The 20,268-nt window shown below is 30.0% G+C and overlaps 1 protein-coding gene across 3 annotated transcripts in view; it reads left to right on the forward strand.

Annotated features, from left to right (window-relative positions):
* The window catches only part of LOC113364094 (trafficking kinesin-binding protein milt), a 135,617-nt gene that overhangs the window by 82,032 nt on the left and 33,317 nt on the right, over positions 1-20,268 (forward strand). Inside the window, exon 1 of one of the 3 annotated variants that reach the window (XM_026606562.1) lies at positions 1,637-2,072. The exons of the other annotated variants lie outside the window; for them this stretch is intronic. The gene's annotated coding sequence lies outside the window, so the exon portion shown is untranslated. Of the gene's footprint in view, positions 1-1,636; positions 2,073-20,268 lie in introns of those variants that run through there. 3 annotated transcript variants of the gene reach the window in all.

A 20,268-nucleotide genomic window follows, 5' to 3' on the forward strand; every position in this document is an offset into this window, starting at 1 on the left:
AGAACTCTTTTTACTTCGAAAAACTTTTTATTTTTATTATTTTTTTTCACCCCTATTTTATATGGCAAAACAACGATTACTGGGTCAGCTAGTATATGTATATAATGCTGGAGACAGGTCCATGATACTCAACAATCCTCATCAAGTATTTCAACTCTGTTCTTCATTACTTTCAGTTCCCTGTAAACGCATTCTCATTTTTTCATTTTCTAATCTTTTTATTTCTTGTCTTTGTTACTCCCTCTTCACAAACTTTTCATCATCTTCTCTCTATTTTCTTCTGTCCTTCTCTATCTTCTATCTTCTCACTCTATCTCTCTCTTTCTATATATCCTTGTCCTTTTCTCTCATTTCCACGCCATTTTAATTTATTCCATTTGTTTTTCTCGTGTAATAAACAAGAAATTGTTACATGAATTGTTTTTATTATATAACAATTGTTTCGTTTCGAAATGAAATAATTATAATAAATATATACATACGCACATATATTATTGTTAAAGAAAATAGATTTATGGATCGATATGATGAAATCATTTTTCTTAAATAATTTGCATAAGACTGTAATAATTATTTGTGCTCATTTTATTTATTTCTACCAGCCTGTGGTAATTAGTTTTAACTAATGTTATCTTATTTTTAATCTTATCTTGTTTTTATAAAAAATATTTTTAACTAATCTTATTTGATTATTTGTGCATTAATTAATTTTACGTGATTTTATTCATCTATTTGCTTATAATTTAATAAAATAAGATTTTTGCTATTTTTTTATTCTCACAAGCCTATGATAATTATTTTTAGTACACAAAAGACAAAAATTTCAAAAATAATTACAATAGCAATTTAAAAATTAATTACAATAGCATTCAAAAAATTAATCACAAGAGCAGCATCAAGAGTCTTGGTACTGATATTGTAATTAATTTTGTAATCTTATCGAATTTATTCATAATCATTCGAAACCTTTCTTCGTAGTAAACACTTGATTCAGAATCGTAAATATCTTTCTTATAAAATTCATAAATTCTTGGACCCTACGACTCTTTGTTTTGGAGACATTCGACCTAAAATTACCAGCAGTACCTAAAATCGTCCATTAGGGCCAAAAAATAGTCTCAATCATCTTTTATCTAAACAAATCCATTATCTACTTCAGTTATCTGAACATTAAATTAGTGATCATGTGAAACTAAAAGAATTGTGTGAAATGGACAAAAATAATCACGAAGAACATGAACGCCTTAAAAGTACCCAATTAGGAAACAGGAAAAAACAAAATTTAAAATTAAGTGAGAACCTGCATAAGGATTTACCAGATTCATCAGAAATCAAGGTCAACAGTGAAAATTTGGAGGAAATCTGGCAATCCCCAACTCTGGATTATAACTTTTGTGCTGAAATTGAGGAGGATAAGGGTAATATTGACAGTGATGTAGTTGATTTTACTGGCCCTGGATTGGGTAACCAGTATTTGGGTGTTGAATCATCTATTGGTTTGTCTACATCTTCAAAAATAAGCGTAAATTTAGACGAAACTGCCATTGGTTTGTCTGCCATTGGAGAAGAATCTACTTTTGTAGACACACGACCACAAGACGAGGTGAATTTGAGTTTTGGTTCAAGTTTGGCATCATCTACGCCAAACAAGTTTTCACAAGAAGCACCCAGGACCCCAAAACCAGCACGTGGTTTTAAACAAAATCTATACTGTGCTAATTTGGACACTGCCACAATTAAGTTTTCTCCAGGAGTATCTAGACAACGCACAGACTTCCAATCCAATATCGATCTTCTATCTGAAGACTATCCTCATCCAGGAGTTTCAACCAAATTCTCACCGACCAAGCCGCAAGAATTTGGAAAAGTCGAGACATACCTGGATTCTGCTGTTGATCAGGAATCAGGATCTGGTGCCAAAAGTGAGGAAGTGCAAGGTTGGATTGAAATTTTAAGTGAGGATTATTGCAGAGAGTGTTACGGAGAGTATCCTGACTTTTTGTACCACATCGCCAGGAACAAGTATGGTGCTTTGTACTTCCGAGTCATCAGGAATCTGCTGCTGAACAAAGGTAAGGGAGGAGATAGCGGATAATTTAGTATTTGTTGTAACGCATATAGTAACTAGAGGAAGTGATTAACCAGAAATAGATTTTATGCTATTTAGGGATTAGTTAGGGTTCTATACAAATGTGTCAACTTTTAACCTATTGTATATATTTGCACAAGCCTCTAATAATTATTTCCAACATGATCTCACCTTATTTAAATCGATAAGTATCTTCAAAATTTATTCAAATATATTTCCAAAAACGTTCTAATGTAACATTTGCATACGTGACGTCCGAAAATGTATATTTCAATTAGTGTTAATTACTAAAACAAACACCAGGGTGCTCCACTATTACACTATTGTATAACACTTCTTCTACGTCTTCTTTAATGGGGGCACATTGAGTAAAATTATATTTAGGCCTCCGAACAGAATAATATACAAACTGAGGATAAAGAATAATCTAGAACAGTGTTGTCCAACGTGGGGCTCACAGGGGGAATTTAAGACTTATCACTTGTTAACTTCCCGTAGGGTAAGTTATAGTAATCGCAAAAAAATCGAAAATGAAAATTTTTATATATCTTTACGTTTCAGAGGTTTCTGAACATTTTGGCATACCTTAGAAAAAATGGATGTATGTGTGTGTGTGTGTGTATGTGTGTGTGTATGTATGTATGTGTGTGTATGTATGTGCGGATACAAATTTTCGTCGACGATTTCGGGAACACGAATCAACCGATTTGAATAATTCAAAAAACATTCGATTCGTATTGATAAGAAGACGTGCTGATTAGTTTTTGGCGAAGGCAGGTCTAGCCGTTCCGGAGATACGGGGCAAAAAGTGCCGAAAACGGTAACTCAGTTTTTAAGCGAACGGAGCGTCCGATTTTGATAATTCAAAAAACATTCAACTTGTATTGACAAGATAAAGAATTGATCAAATTTTCATAAAGGCAGGTCTAGCGGTTTCGGAGATCTAACGAAAAAAGTAAAAAAAAATGCCATTTGGCGGTCAAAAATGATCATTAGACATATGCACATCAAATTTTCAGATATTTTATAGAGATTTTAACAATAAGTATAAATTTTGTTTATTTTCCTATGGGTTCCGTACCAATGTTTACCCGTTAGACAGCGACGCCGCGCTTACGCGCTTTATATTTTGTCTCTATGCTGTTAAAGCAGTACGATTGCTTTGAAAAACAAGTTTAGATCTTCCAAAATATGTCAAAATAAAGAAAACATTTTTTTTTCAAAAAAAAAATTTTTTTTTAAAATTTTTTTAAAAAAAAAATTTAAAAAAAAAAAAATTTTTTTTTTCAAAAAAAAGTAATTTTTTGTCCAATTTATAGTTTAAAATCTTATTTTTTCGAAGTAAATTTTTTTCAAAAATGTTAATCGTTTTTAAAAAAAATAATAATTTTTGGTACGGGAAGTTCCAGCAATTTGCCTTAAGGCACGATGCCCTAATTGCCTTAAGACAGAATTCCACTTACAGCTAGTTTCTAAGGAAATGAAAATATTTTTAAAGGCTGCAGTATGAGGGCAATTTTTTGTATAAATGTTAAAGTGAGGGCATACATATTCAAAAGAGATTGGGAAATACTTTAATATCTGTACCAGATTACAAAAGGTGGGAAAACACTAAAAAAATATTAAACATACCATTTATATTTTTTGAGAAAAAAAAACATATTTAAAGTAGCTGTTTTTATATGGGATTAATTTTTTGTAGAATTTTTGAAGTTGCAGCATGTCCAATAAAAGATTGGATAATGGTTATAAATCAATTGCGAATAATTTGCAGTTTTTTATAAACTATTTTAGTATTTGTTCAAAAACATTCGATTCCTATTGATAGGGAGATGTGCTGATTAGTTTTTGGCAAAGGCAGGTCCAGCTGTTTCAGAGATACGGTGCAAAGAGTGGAGAAAATACAAATCGAGTTTTTGAGAGAAAGGAGCATCCGATTTGAATGATACAAAAAACATTCAATTTGTGATGACAGGGGAAAGTGGTGATTAGTTTTTGGCAAAGACAAGTCCAGCCATTTCGAAGATACAGAGCTAAATGTGCAAAAAATAGCAGGTTTTGAAAGATCAAAGCACCCGAATCGAATGATTAAAAAAAACATTACTTCATATTTTAAGTGAATTAATTTTTCAAATCCTGTTCGTATGTGCACTGTTCAATCTACGATCAAAAAAATAAATATTTCAAATCAAATACCAAACAAAAGATTTTTTGGTGCAATGAAACTTCTAAATATTTTTTTTAAATAAGAAATTTTTTTGTATTAAGATTTAGTAAAGTAAGGCAAAACACGACTGCATTAGTTAAAAAAATAATCTATCAAATTGAATAATATAATTTCATCTGCCAAACACATATACTGTATCTTATAATATTTTAATTTCTGGCATATCTCATCTGCTTTTCGGCTATAATATTGTCATATAACATTTTTCTCACTCATAATTATAATTATATTTTTTAATATTTCATGAGCCTAGGCAATATTCTAATATTGTCTAGGCTCGTGAGTGAATTGAAATATCTGGCTGGTGACAGTTCTCCTTTGTCAAACTATTTTTAATGTCAAACAATTATATGTTGTTTTTTGCATTTTTTTCATTTATTTCCACATGATTACTGTATTTTTAAAATCATTTACATCCTAAAAAATTCCCTTATTAAACTTCAGAAAGATTTATCAAAATCCGAATTATCGTTTAGGAGGAGTATCCTTATACACATCATTATAGAAGAATTTTATATATATATATATATATATATATATATATATATATTTATTTATCTAATTTAAAGTGTAATTGAATTTAAAATTGCAGTAAAAGTGAATCCCTCGAATCGGAAAGACTCTCATGACTTCCAACCATTATAAATCTGGAACGACAATTAAAATCAGAAAAAGTAGAAAATGGCGAAATTAGAAAATAATCCAAATGAATTAAATAAACTATTTTCTGCTCATAATTTAAAACAAAAACTGTGTCTTTACAATGCAACAAAAATTCTTTCTGCTGGCGTCCCATTTATAAAAACCTATAAATAAGAGATACAGGTCAGTTCGTTCTGAAAATCGATAGAAACAGGGAGGTACTGGTCGTTAAAAAAACTAATTAGGCCAAAGAATTTAATGAAACTAGTGATGTAAGGGATCGTGCCTTAAGGCAAATTGCTGGAACTTCCGGTACGGACAACTGAATTTAAAAAAAAAAACGTTCAAAACTTTGAAAAAATTAAATTTTTGAGAGATTTTGATATTTTCAATTCACTGTTTTTGAAAAATTAGATTTTTTTGTATTTTGTTTTTTTTGAAAATTTTGAACATTTTTTAAGGTAATCGCACTGCATAGTTGTTTTAGAGTCGAAATATCGAAGCGCATAAGCGCCGCGTAGACGTCTAAAGTTTAAACATTGGTACGGACCCTATATAAATGTACACAAAATGTGTACTTATTATTGTAATCTTTATGAAATATCTGATAATACGATGTGCATATGTCTAATGTTCATTTTTGACCGCCAAATGGCATTGTTTTTTTTTTTGTTAGATCTCCGGAGACGCTGGACTTGCCTTTACAAAAATTTCACCAGTTGTTCGTCAATACAAGTAAATTGTTTTTTGAATTATTAAAATCGGTCGCTCCGTTCTCTTAAAAACTAAAATACCAATTATGGCACTTTTTGCCCCGTACTTCGATTTTTCAAGAGGATGTCGGTTCATTTTTTTTTTTGTGAAAATGTACATTAAACATTTTGCACTAATCTGTTAATTATAAAAAAACGGCTTGGCCGATAGTCTCAAAAAACTAGCCATCAAGAGTACTTATCGAGTTTCATCAATACATTTTTTTGGCCGTTATTGAGAAAACATCAACGAAAGGTCCAAAATTGTCTCACATACACACGCATACTTTTTCAAATTTTGGTCTCAAACGATTCAGAATGACTTGAATATTTTCTTTCAGGAAATCAAACAAATAATAATGATAATATATATCGATATCATCAATCTAAATATCGATGTCGATGCCGTGACGAAAGAGGAGAAAACGGTCGCCGGCGGAATAAAATTTTGATGCTTAATCTCCTTGCTCACAACTCCATGACAAAACAATTTATACACTTAATCATATCTTTATATATATATATATATATATATATATATGTGTATGTTTATAATATGTATATCGATGACCCATACATCGATATCAACCCAATTATCGTGATCGATTACATTGTGCGAATAAATTATGACTTTCTAGCAATTCGTTTTATTTATCGCACTTGTTACTCGTTTTTAATTATCTAACTCAATAATAATAATATAAGTAATCAAAATATTCTTGAATTAGTGGGATTAAATGTCAATAAAGATAAGATAAGATAAGATTAAGCGCCATACGTAAAACGTAATATCGATAAGGTTGTATTACCGCCATGTGACTTATTTTTAGAAACGATTATGGAAATTTAGTTTATGAATAAAATAAGGTGTAAGGGGCATTTTGCCTTAAGGAAAATAATCAACTTTAATGTAATGACAAATCGAAAATCTATAAAAAAATGAGATTTAGCTGTTTAGATTATTTCAACTTAACCGTAAGGTAAGTTCTAGTAATCGCCCCAAAAATCGAAAATGAAATTTTTTCCATATCTTCACGTTTCAGTGGTTTCTGAACATTTTGACATATCTTGTAAAAAATTAATGTACATATGTGTGTGTGTTCGGATACAAATTTTCGTCGACGATTTCGGGCGCACAGATAAACCGATTTGAAGGATTCAAATAACATTCTATTCCTATTAATAGGAAGACGTGCTGATTAGTTTTTGGCAAAGGCTCATATAGCTCTTTCGAAGACACGGGGCAAAAAGTGACAAAAATCGTAATTTAGATTTTTGGGATAACGTAACATCTGATTTGGATCAATTTTCGAAAATACTCCGTGTAATAAAATAAATATTTAAACCATTTATCGACAATATCTAATAAAAATATTCAATTTCTTGCATATATGATAATTTACAATAGCTTCTCAAATCATTATGCCTTAAAGTAAACTAGTTGGTATTGGTATTTTGCATTGAGGCAAGTTACATGAACTTCCCGACATGTGTCAATAATCGACTTAATCAATAAAAAAAATTAATTTATGAGTGATTAAATGTATTCCTAGTGGATTTATTGCACATCATTGAAAACGAATGAACACGTTAATTCGGAGTATTTTCTAAAAACAAATGTTCAAAAATCAACCATTTTTATAATTGAACCAGTTTCCGTAGGACTTTAATAGTTTAGTATGATCATTAAGACCAAGTTCTCTATCTTTATACCAAGGAAATTGCCTAATTTTAATTTTAACAAACGTCAAAAAACTACTCATTTTCTCAAAGTTTGATACAATTTTTAAAATTAAACTACTTGTCGTAAGGCCGTAATATTTCAGTAAGTTCCAAAAGACCATGAAATATCGCCAAAAAAAAAATCCATAAAAATCGGCTTAATTTTTTTTCAACAGTTAATTACAAGAAAATGGCTTGGTAGATTTTCAACTAAAACTAATCAGTATCATTCCCAACTAATATCTTTCAAACAGTTTTTGATTTTTTAAAATGAATTCAGAATTGACCTTGATCATTTATTTAACATTTTGTACATTTTAATGTTGGTATCATTGGTATTAGTGATATTAATATAATTTCGCAAACACTAACATAAGTATGAAACATATTTGATTATTTGAAAATTATAATGTAATCCAATTAGTAATAATTTAATTACATTTAATATATTATATAAATTATTATTATACGAAATGTAATTCGATCTATTATTATTCCATGGAATTTTAATCTAAATATATACACTTGGCTCGACCGTGGCATAATGAACTAGTCATTTCTTTCCGAGACTATAAATAACCAATCAGACTAATTTCGACTTGTAATCACCACGATAACAACAGCTGTCCGAGACTACCAAGTCCGAGAAAATAAAGAAAAAAATCGAAAAATCGGGAAACATTTTATTTCGGTGTAGATAAAGATCTTAAGAAATTAGCTTTAAGCGCGATCTATTAATAGATCGTGACAACAAACAGAGTTTTTTTGTTTGTTTTGTGGGTTTGGTTCATCGCTAACGCACGAAAATAATCAATTTAGCACGTGACAGGTTAGGGCGCAGTCACATAGAAAAAGTATTAGAGTTATAGCACGTGACATGTTAGGGTGCAGTCACATCGGAAACGTTTGATTTAATTGTTTTTAGAAAAGTTGCAAGACGTAATTGGTTTTTGTGTAGTCAGACAAAAATGTAAAAAAAGTTGGATAACGTAACATATTAGGGTGTAGTCACACGGGGATTGTTTGAGTTTATAAGAGTCGAACCAGGGCGATGTCACAAAAGAATGTTTCGATTAGGTAGATACTTCTAATTCGATTTGCAAAAGGTTAGGTGAAAATATCGTGACATGTATGGTGTTTGTCATTTATACGGATACTAATATTTATACGGAGTTAAACAACTAACTAAGGGGGGAGTATGAAAGTGACACAGCGATAATCCCTAGTTATAAATATATAATAACTATAATAACTTTTAGGGACTCCACGCATTATCTTTTTATTATTTGTTTTTAAAAAATATCGAGTCACGTGACAGGTTAAAAAATTTGGAGCGCATGACAGATTAAGAAATTTGGAGCACGTGACAAGTTAGGATGCACTCACATGGGATTGATTCAATGGATTTTTATACGCGACAGGTTAGGGCGCACTCACACATAAAATGTTTGATAGTTTCTCATAGATCTTATAATACTTCTGTATTATAAGGTCTTTGGTGATTCTACAAAACATGGCACATTAAAATTATAGTGTGTTCACACAAGAAACGCATAAAGGTTTTGAATATGTGACAAATTGTGGTGATGTCATAAAAAATACGTTTCATGGATTTTATAAAAGTCAAACCACGTGAAACGTTTGGGTGTATATTACACAGGAAATATTATATGAATTTTATACAGAAGCAGATCATAACATGTTAAGGTATAGTCACACATTCAGGGGATTTTTATAAGACTTTCTTGGATTTCAATTTAGGGTATTTTCATAAGACTTCAAATACGTTTTTATTATACATGTGTCATTTTAAAAGATTCAGAGCGCGTGACATGTGTCATGATATAAGATAAAGAAATAAGATTAAACAACACAAAATTATTTGGAGATTATGCTATGCATTATGTATACTTATCACTACTAATTTAATTAAAATTTAAATTTATCATTTTATCTGTTCGGCTATAAATAATTTTTTTTGTTGATCATAAGTTAAATTAAGACTTGGAACGTTTGCCATTTAGTTCATAATTTTAAATTTTCTCTTCCTTTAATGTTGAATATTGTAATAAAAAACAATCAATGTTTGATTTTGTTCATTGATTTTTGAATGTTGTGTTTATTGACATAAAATATTAAGCTATCTCTATCCACGAGGACTATCGAGTTAAATATAATAATAAATATTGAATTCAAAACGAGTGTATTTGTAATTGATAATTGTATTTATATTTATTATATTTAAATTTACTTTTATACATTGGGGTAAAACAAAACAAATGCGCTTCATCCCTTTTTAGTGTTTTTCGTGCTCAACAGATGGTCTACTGTGCTTAAATTTATTACTATTTTTGGAAAAATGATTTTTTAATTATAAGATACATGTATTTTAAACGTTAAATTTTTTTATTATATATTTTTGTGAAGAGATATTTATGATTTAATTGAAACTATATTTTATATGTGTATATTTCATTTATATGTGTATATTTCATTCTCATTACATTTATTCACTTATATGTCCATAAACAAGTATAAATAGATCGCAAACATGGCCGTTTTGATATTATCTCAATTTTAATTGTTTCAGCATATCATAGAGGACGCCACCAACCGTAGCCCGTAAATTTACCCTTAGGTTTCATTCTAGATAAGATTTATATGAATATATAATATATAAAAGATGAACCTGATTATTTTGAATAAATGAAATGAGAAAAAAATATACGCGTAAAAATATATTTGCAACAAACAAAATCAGAAATATGTTTTTAAAAAAATATATAATAAGAAAAAGTTAAGCGATTAAAATACGTGTAGTATAAATAGAAACCTTCATTTTAATAAATTATTTTTAATTAATTTCAAGCACAATACCACAGTTAATGAAGTTTACTCCCCGTGGATATGTCATGATAACACATTCGTGAAGTTAGGTTTTATGTGTCAAACAACTAACTACTCAGCAAATAAACAGCATTCTGACAGATTTTATTTATCAATTTATATGAAGAAACGCGCGTAACATAGCGTTGCCATAACAACGGTCTATTTTATAGGTGAATTGATTCCTGATTGTCGTAAGATAAGAAAGCAAGCTTATCAGATTTAAAAATAATAAATAATAAATGTGGTAGTACTGAATAAATAACATTGGAAGTGCGTATAAGATTAAAGAGAATAGATATATAAACCAATTATAAAGTATATAAATCAGTATTACGATATGTAATTAAATATAATTAAATAAGATAATTCTGAATACTACTAATAATTTAAGAAATGTTGAAAGTACTATAAAAATAAACCTGTAATCTACACTTCTACAGTTAGTGGCGCCACTATGGAGTACGGACACAATTAAAATTAATATAATGACAAAGCGGCTGTGTTTACCACATATTTATACTTATTTTATCTATTCCTTTACATAAACTTCTCCTTACTTACTTACCTTCATGTAACAATTCTACAAAACACAAATCAATAACAAAAACTTTCACCCCTAAGTTCAAATTCCAATTTCGCGCCACTCGTTTCGTGTGCACAACTTCACTTCGCATCGGTCAACACCAAAACTATTCATTCGACATTGACAGCTCTCCACTGTCAGAACTAAAAGCCGTGCTAAAAAATTATGTAGAAAAGTGTAATAAAATTATAAAAAATATATAAATAATAAGTTAAATGATATGTATATTTTATTAATTCCATAGAATACTTTATATCAATAACACTATGTTTCTTTCTTCTGCTTTTTCTCTAATTCTTTTACCCCTAAATTCAAATTCAAATTTTGCGCCACTCGTTTCGCGTGCACAACTTCACTTCGCATCGGTCAACACTGAAATTACTCATTCGACATTGACAGCTCGCGACTGTCAGAACAAAAAGCCGTGCTAAAAAATTAAACAGAAAAGTGTAATAAAATAATGAAAAATATATAAATAATACGTTAAATGTTATGTATATTTAAATAAATGGATGGTGTGGTTAAATTAATTAAAGTTTTAATTGTGATTAATCCAAGTGCGAAATGTTTTGTGGGATTCTTACAAGAAGCTTGTGTGATGATATGTCACGTTTTTAGTTTGCATGAGGTATTGTTATTTTTATTTCTTATTTATTTAATTATTGATTTTATTTTATTTTATATGTTTTCAGCAGCTTTTGATGTGTTTTTATTTCTATGTGAGCACCGGTCTCGTGACTTATTCGAAGGCTTTTTGTTTTTATGTGTTTGTGCATTTGCAAAAAAGATTAAAGGTCAAATTAGTAATTTACTTTTGATAGCGATTGGGAATTTGTATATCTCAGCAAATACGTATATATATATATATATATATATATATATATATATTAGATGACCCGACAGACTTTGTCTTGTACCCACGTCTACAATTCAAAAGTTCATTTTTTTAATATCCTATCCTATACTTTTTAATAACCTATTTGATGTCCTGCCTTTTTGATTCATTTATTTATGATTTCTAAAGTACATTTTTCTTACTAATAATTTAATAAACATTATTGTTTATGTTCAAAGCTTAGGCGAATTAATTTGTAAAATCTAGTTTATAATTTCATCTGCCAAACCATGTACTGTTGACTGTATCTTATAATATTTTAGAATTTCTGGCACATTTCAGCTGCTCTTCGGCAATAATAATGTAGACATTACATTTTTCTTGTATATTACATTCTTATATTATCTAGGCTCATAATGTCAGCTAAATTGAAATTTCAAGTGTATTGACATTTTTAGCAGATGACAGTTCAAATGTTTTCAATATCAAACAATGATAAGTGTTTTTTTTTATAATTTTTGCTATTTATTTCTACTACATTACTATAGTTTTATAATTCCTCACATATTAAAAATTTTCCTTAACAAATTCCCAAAAGATTTATCAAAATTCGAATAACCGGTTAGGAGAAGTATCAAATCATACGACCGTACAGAAGAATTTTATATATAAGATATATAATTCGTATTAAGAATTCATTATGTTACTTCATTAATTCAAATTTAAACAGAGATCATTTAATATTTATGTATTTTATAATTAATTTTGACTATATTTTAGTGCACTGGCAGTGCTGCCAGTTTCAGATTTTTTTTACATTATTAAGTTTTATTCTTGGATAAGCTTGCACTCTCATCTTACTTCACGTTTAAAATAAGATGAGGGGGCGTCCATTAATCACATGATTTCAGGATTTTTAGACCTCCCCTCTCTCTTGGTGATATATGGTGATATTCAAAACTAACCTCCCTCCCCCCACCAAACATCACGTGCATTTTTAGTTACGTTATAAAATTGTAAAATTTTTGTTTTTTTTTTGAAAATGTTCGAACTTTTTTAAAAAAATCATGTGAAAAATAAATATACGTTTTATCTTACTATACCACCCCCCCCCTCTCCGTGATTTTTTGACAACCCCCTCCCTCTCGATAAAAACCTCACGTGATTAATTGACGCCCCTGAGGTGTTTTTCTCCATCGTGTGTGTGTATTTTGTATGTGTGGGTGTGTTTTGTATGTGTGTGTTTGTTTTGTATGTCTACAATTTTTTGTCCACGTTTTCGGGCGCACGGATCAACCGATTTGAATGGTTCAAAAAACATTCGATTTCTATTGATAAGGACATGTGCTGATTTGATTATTTTTGGCAAAGACAGGTCCAGCCGTTTCGGAGATAAATATGCAAAAAAATGCTAGTTTTTGAGAGAACTTAGCATCCGATTTGAATGATTCAAAAAACTCTATGCTTGTATTGATGAAACGATTGTTTCTGGAGAAAGGGAAAAAGAAATTAATTTAAAATTTATCATTTTTTTTAATTTCCAAAAATATTTTTTTGGTATATCGAAAGTAATTCGGGTCTTATTTTAATTCTAGCTAAAAATCTAAATCTCACTTATATACTTTAAATAAATAATTGTAACTTTAAACTTCAGTTTATATAATTCTTATAATTAATATACAATATACCTCATTTTAAATTTGATTGATTAAGTTTTGTTTATTTACTTTTCCGTAAACAGATATAAGTTACAGTATTCATGATAATCTATTTGAAAACATTTAATATTCCTCGAATTTTTCATTGCGTTACGGGAAGTTCCAGCAATTTGCCTTAAGGCACGATGCCATACACCGCTAGTTCATTGAAATATTGATTTAATATTATCACAATTTTATTATCAATAATAAAATACCGCAAATCATAATCTATTCAGGTTTTTACGTTCATGCAAACACCAATAAATGAAATAACAGAATTACAACAAAAACCATCAGAATGTTCAAGGTAACATATTCCGTTTATTTTTTGTTTTGTAGATTTCTCTTATTTATTTATTTCTATTTCTATTATTGTTAAAAATAACACAAATGTACATTAGAATAAGATTTCACACATTTTTTTCCAATTTCTTTTGTCCAATCTTATTTTTTTAACGAGACTATTAACGGCTCAAAGTGAGAACTATCCGTTTTCTTCTCACCGTTAATGCAAACAATACCTCTCATGAGATTCTGATTAGAATAAGCGAGATTTTTCTAATTAGATAACGCATTTAATTAGATAATTAGATAATATACGCCGGATGTACTTTTCAAAGAATACGACATCTTAATGGACAAAATTCACACGCGGATTAAATTTTTTACTAAATGGTCTTGTTGAGGATGATAAATGTTTTTTTTGCTTGCTTGCTCTCTTATCTCACTCTACTCGCTTTAATAATTAGATAAAGTGTTAAGTATAAAAGTAACTTAAAATAAATCGTACAGTAGACGACATAATTTCAACATACCCAATACAATCGACTTATTTTGTTCTTTATCTTTCTCTTTTTCTATCTTTCTCTTTCTGTTCATCTTTCTTTCTTTCTTTTCATCTTTCTTTCTTTCTCTCTTTTCATCTTTCTTTCTCTCTTTTCATCTTTCTTTCTCTCTTTTCATCTTTCTTTCTCTCTTTTCATCTTTCTTTCCCTCTTTTCATCTTTCTTTCTCTCTTTTTATCTGTCTTTCTCCCTTTTCATCTTTCTTTCTCTCTTTTCATCTTTCCTTCTCGCTTTTCATCTTTCCTTCTCGCTTTTCATCTTTCCTTCTCGCTTTTCATCATTCCTTCTCGTTTTTCATCATTCTTTCTTTCCTTTTATCTTCTTCACTCTCTTTTTATCTTTCTCTCTCACTCTGTTCATTTTTCTCACTCTACTCGCTTAAGATAATTAGTTCTTAAAATGTTAAGTACAAAAGTAACTTAAAATTAGTCGAAAGTGGCCTACCTTTGCCAAAAACTAATCAGCACGTCTCCTTATTAATAGGAATCGAATGTTTTCTGAATAATTCAAATCGATTGAACCGTGTTTCCGAAATCGTCGACGAAAATTTGTATTCGCACACATGCACACATACACACATACATCCATTGTTTCTAAGTATGCCAAAATGTTCAGAAACCTCCGAAACGTAAAGATATATAACAATTTTCATTTTCGATTTTTTTGCGATTACTATAACTTACCCTACGGGAAGTTAAAAAATAAAAAAAAATACGAAAAAACTGCCCGGCTGATCTTCACCTAATCAGCACGATTTCTAAATTCTATCTTTCCAAATAGATTTTGAATTCATATTTCTCATTCCAAATTATAATTGAAAAGTTCTATTACCATCACCTACTGTTATTCGATTATCGTTTTTATGAAAGTCTATTTACAAAATCTTGTACTTGTTGTTGTTGTTGTTGTTGTTCTTGTTGTTGTTATAGGTCAAAGGTTTTAACAAGAAGAAGAAAAAGACGAAGTAGATTTTCATCCTCATTATTATTATTATCAAACTTTCTACTGATTATATTTAAATAATATAAAAATAATGGCGTTTAGATAAATTGCCAATTACATACACACGTTGTTGCATGTCATTTATAATAAACTGGACATGAAGATGTGGATGTTTATTTTTGAACATTTAAATAAATTAGCATCATGTAATGTGAAAGCGGTCATTTCGTGTCTATTGTTTTTTTTGGCGTTGTAATTTTTGGTGTTGGCTATCCTAACTGTAATTTTATACAAATTTGGCAACCCTGGCAAAGGTTAAGTTTTTAAATATTATTTTGAGGTTATTATTTTGAAGGGGTGACAACTTTACATTAATAAATGGTAGTCTGCTCGAAGGTAGGTCCATGGTGTGTGAGCCACCACAAATAAATGGTTCCCCTACCCTTTGTCTATCATTCCCATTACTACTATTCCCCCTTCCCTTTTACATTTTTTCATGCATTTTAAACCAAACTTCTGCTTCCATGCTTCTTGATCCTTTTCTTCTCTCGCGTAAGTCGTCAATCATCTGCATTCTTCTTCTTTCCATTTCTCAATAATTTTATATAGTAAACCTTAACGAAGATGAGTTCTAATAATTTTATTATATATTTATTTTGTTTGAGGTTACAACAAATATGACGTCCACCATTTGAAACAATTAAAAACCAATATGGCGTCCAACATTTTAAAACAAGTAAAACAAATATGGCGTCCACTTGAAGTTAGTTACAATTAGGCACAGAGTAAAGAACCTTTAGAAACGCTCTGGCGCGAATATTCGAAATCGCTAACACATTATTTTTGGTTCAAAATTTTGGTTTATTGGTTCATAACTGTTTTATGGTCGATTTTTAGCTCCTGGGTGATGTGACGACTGCTAACATGCCGGTCAACTTTGATCATTTCTACGATTTTATCAACATTTTTGATGACTAGCCTACTAGTGCGAGGTGCATCTCTAAAAATTCCTGAACAAAACCAATATTGCACATAATTGGCTGTTACTGTTTCGGAACCATAAACACCATTCACAATCTTAGCCACCTAACTTGCATTTCACCTTTGTCAAAGAAAAACTGTAAAATGTATCGAATTTTTTCTTGGTTCACTTCCATTTCTAACACTCTGTAACTCATAAACCGCAGCACCAAACAAAAAACAGCAAAAGATTTTTTTACTGCAAAATGTCACCTTTCCAACGAGCATAAATCTGAAATTGTTTGATTGATACTTTATGAGAAATCTATCAGAATCAGTGCAGCCGTCTATGGAAAACATAATGGATGTCTTTTTTCCCAACCTAATGTTACAATTCTTCGCATGGACATCACTATCCGGGTCAATTTGATGTCATTTTTATTATTTTGAGGTAGTTTTAACTCCACATTGGCAAACCTGATGACCGTTTGATACATCAATTATTTTTTTGTTAGTAAAGTTATTGCAGCTTTACATTGGCAATATTATTATAGTTTCTAATTGGTAACACTATTATAGTTTGACATTGGCAACCCTAATTGTTTACAAAAAATTGGCAACCCTAATTGTTTACAAAAAATTGGCAACCCTGTACATGGTTTACAAAAAAATGTAGCCTAACTTACTAAATTTTAATGCAATATCTCAATTAGTTACAAAAATAGGGAAATTCTTAGCTATATCATTTTAACGAGCTATTCAGGTTGTGTTATGTTAGATATTTACAATTTCAATGGTTATAGATGGCGCTGATCTATCAATTTATTACGGTTCAGAGACATACTACATTTTTGTAGTTAGGTGCTGCTTACTGTTTTAATTTAAATGCTTTTATTGCACAATTATTTAAACTTAGCATGTGCAACACTGCTGGCTTTTTTAATTTTTTTACACGAGGCTTTAATATGTAAATATTTTTAGACGTAAAATATATTTTTGGACATAAATTGTACTTGTGACCCTCTAAAATGTTCTAAGTGAAAACAAGATACCAATGGAAACAAGGAATCTTCTAAATCTAGTGCCAACCCTTTAGATATCCCTGATAACTTACATTGATTATAAAACCATGAATTTATTATTAAATCTAAATCTAAGTGCAATTAGTTAAAAAGCTAACATAAAGTTTACCAAAATCTCTTGAAATAATGATTAACATATCAACCAAAAAATGCCTTTAGAGCCGTCCATGATAACATCCCTGACACGTTTGGACTTAGATTTTGTGGATATTGATGACGACGCTGATGAAGAACTGGCTGATGGTCAAAATGTTGGTAAAAATGACTATAAATCCCAATCCAGTAAAAAAGAAGTGGACAGAAGTAGATGTGTCGAGGGATTGTCTAAAAGTTGCACAGGTGACGTGATGTTTGGAAATAGCCATGTCGTTCATAAAAATGCCAAGGATTATGGATATATTAAGAGACAATCCAACAGTTTTAACGATGAAGTTATTTTGGACACCAAGGAAGTCGTTGGTCCCTTAAGTAAAAGCCTAATTTATCAAAAACCTGAAAGGACATGTTGCATGTCCATATTTACCAATTGTGCTTGTGACCAAGATGATGTCCTGACGCAAAAACAACGTTTGGATGATGCGATATGTAAATCTAAGATGCGTTTGGATCTACAAACAGACGTGGAGTTAGTAGACTTGCCTATTTTGACACCAGATTCTAAAAACGCCTACAATGTCCTAATCGCCAAAAGAAACGAAGCCAAGACCAATTTGAAAAAGCATTTAGACATTCTGAATGGCGACGAGGATTTTATACAAGTCCTAGACGAACCACGAGATGATCCATCCCCAAAACATCACCTAGAAATTGAACCAACTATATCTGATGATCAAATTTTGGAAGTATTATCCAGAACAAGTAGTTCTCCGGGATCTGGTGAAACCAGACTTAGATCTTTAGATGTGACTGGTAAATTACCAAGTTTTAGTTCCACTTCGGTACAAAACAGAAGTTCTGATCGCTCCTGGTCGATTTCTGATGCTTCAATGGACGAATTAGAGTACGACGATGAGAATTTGCCTATGCCAAGGGGTAGTGAACTGATGAAGAGGAGCATTTCGGGGTTGTGCGATGAAGATCTTTTGGTAGAAGGTAAATTTTAGACAATGAAGGCGGTGAATAAATTTTGTTTTGAGTTTGGATCGAATTGGTTTTGGTTTTGGTTGAGGTTTTGTTGGCAGTAATATTTTTTTTATTGTTTATAGTTTGAGTTATTCCTTGATATTTTTTTTAAGTTTTGGAGTTTACAGAACTGTAGTAGGACTATGGGAAGAATGTAATAAATAAAATACAGGTCAAAATATTAAGGTTAACCTGTAGTTTACCTGTCTGCCATTTTACCTGTCTTCTAGTCTTCTAAATAAAAAAGATATAATTACTATAATAGTTTTTACAAGATAGGGATTTGTGGTAGTAAGTTGAAAACTTAGGGTAATATGTGTTTTTATATACGCATTTAAAAAAATTTAAAATGGATTGATATAATAAATTAAAATTAGGTATTTTTTTACAAAAAAGTCTTCGGGGCGACTAGCCCTTACCACTTGGTTTTAATCAAAATATCCGAAAACCTGTTCGGTGATTTTTTTTTATCATTTAAATCCTTGAAATTTTTCTTAACAAATTTCAAAAAGATTTTTCAAAATTCGAAAACCGTGTAGAAGAGTTTACTTCATACATCTATACTGAAAAATTATATATATATATATGTATATATATATATATATATATATATGCATACCTTCGTATTTTGTGCCCAACACGTGGCGCATGCGCGCTTGTTCTAGGGGGGCCCCTCCCGAAAATGCAGAAATCCAATTCAACGAAGTAGACAACGGCGCGGCCGTCATTGTGCACTTTCGGCATTCATTATTCGGCATTCGGTAATCATTTCGATTAGATTGTGAAATTATACTGAATTAAATAATGATAACAACAATAAGAATATATATAAATAACATTGATAAATTGCGTTGTGTGATCAGTGATTGTGTTAATAATTAATCAAGGGGCGCGATTTTTAAATTGTTTTAATTGGAAAAAGTGTAAGAGAGTTAAAAATAGTGCAGTTTTTGTAAAATCAATGACTGTGATTTTTATTAAATGGTATTTTTTTATTGTTTATATATTTATTAGATTTTAGGATTTATTTAAAATACACACGTTTCGGCTAACATCATATCCTTCATTCAGTGGAAAATTCTGCCAATTACAATAATTAAACTAAGTAAATAATTTGTAATAGTTTAAGGAAAAAATAAGCTAATCTAATTAATGAAACATTAATTTATTGCATCATAGTATTAAGATGTTCACTATAGTAAAATCTATATATTTTCACATCACAACAAAACACAAATAAAAACATGTATAATATTTATAAGTTATCATGATAATGTGTATTGACTGTTCTGAGTTTGGGATAGATATTTCGCATTTTTCAAAGAGAAAATATATAAATACTTGTCATAAAAATTTGCAGTAGTGTTCGGCAAATTATAAGAATGGCAATAACTATGAACTTTGTCTTCTTTTTAATTTCAACACGCTATTCAAAAACCATGTATTGTTTTGTTCAGATATGTAAAGTCGTTTCTTTTATTAAGAACCCTGTCGCCGTGTTATTGGATAAACATAAACAACCCTTCAACAAACCTCATTTTGAAAAAGTTTTTCACAAAGTGCAGAATTTTACTGTTAAAAATACACCTTGTTATGGTTTTAATTATTTATATGGTCTGTAATCATAGTTTTGAAATGTTTTACTGTTTTTTAATTGTTTTTTTGTTGATGTAGGCGTTCGCTCAGATTTTGGCTTGATTCGCCTACGTAAATGAGTTCGCAGTCTGTACATTTTATTTGATAAGTAAGTTTCTTAAACGGTCTGAATTAAATTTGGATTTGACCTTAGTGAAAATGGAGTTAAGGATTGCATCACATTTTTGAATAATGAAAATAATACCAGAAAAACAATAAATGACAAATAATACATACCAACAA

This window comes from Ctenocephalides felis, unplaced genomic scaffold, assembly GCF_003426905.1.
Source record: "Ctenocephalides felis isolate EL2017-DRISC unplaced genomic scaffold, ASM342690v1 CF-g0.4_SCAFFOLD_00845, whole genome shotgun sequence".
Classification (NCBI taxonomy): Eukaryota; Metazoa; Arthropoda; class Insecta; order Siphonaptera; family Pulicidae; genus Ctenocephalides; species Ctenocephalides felis.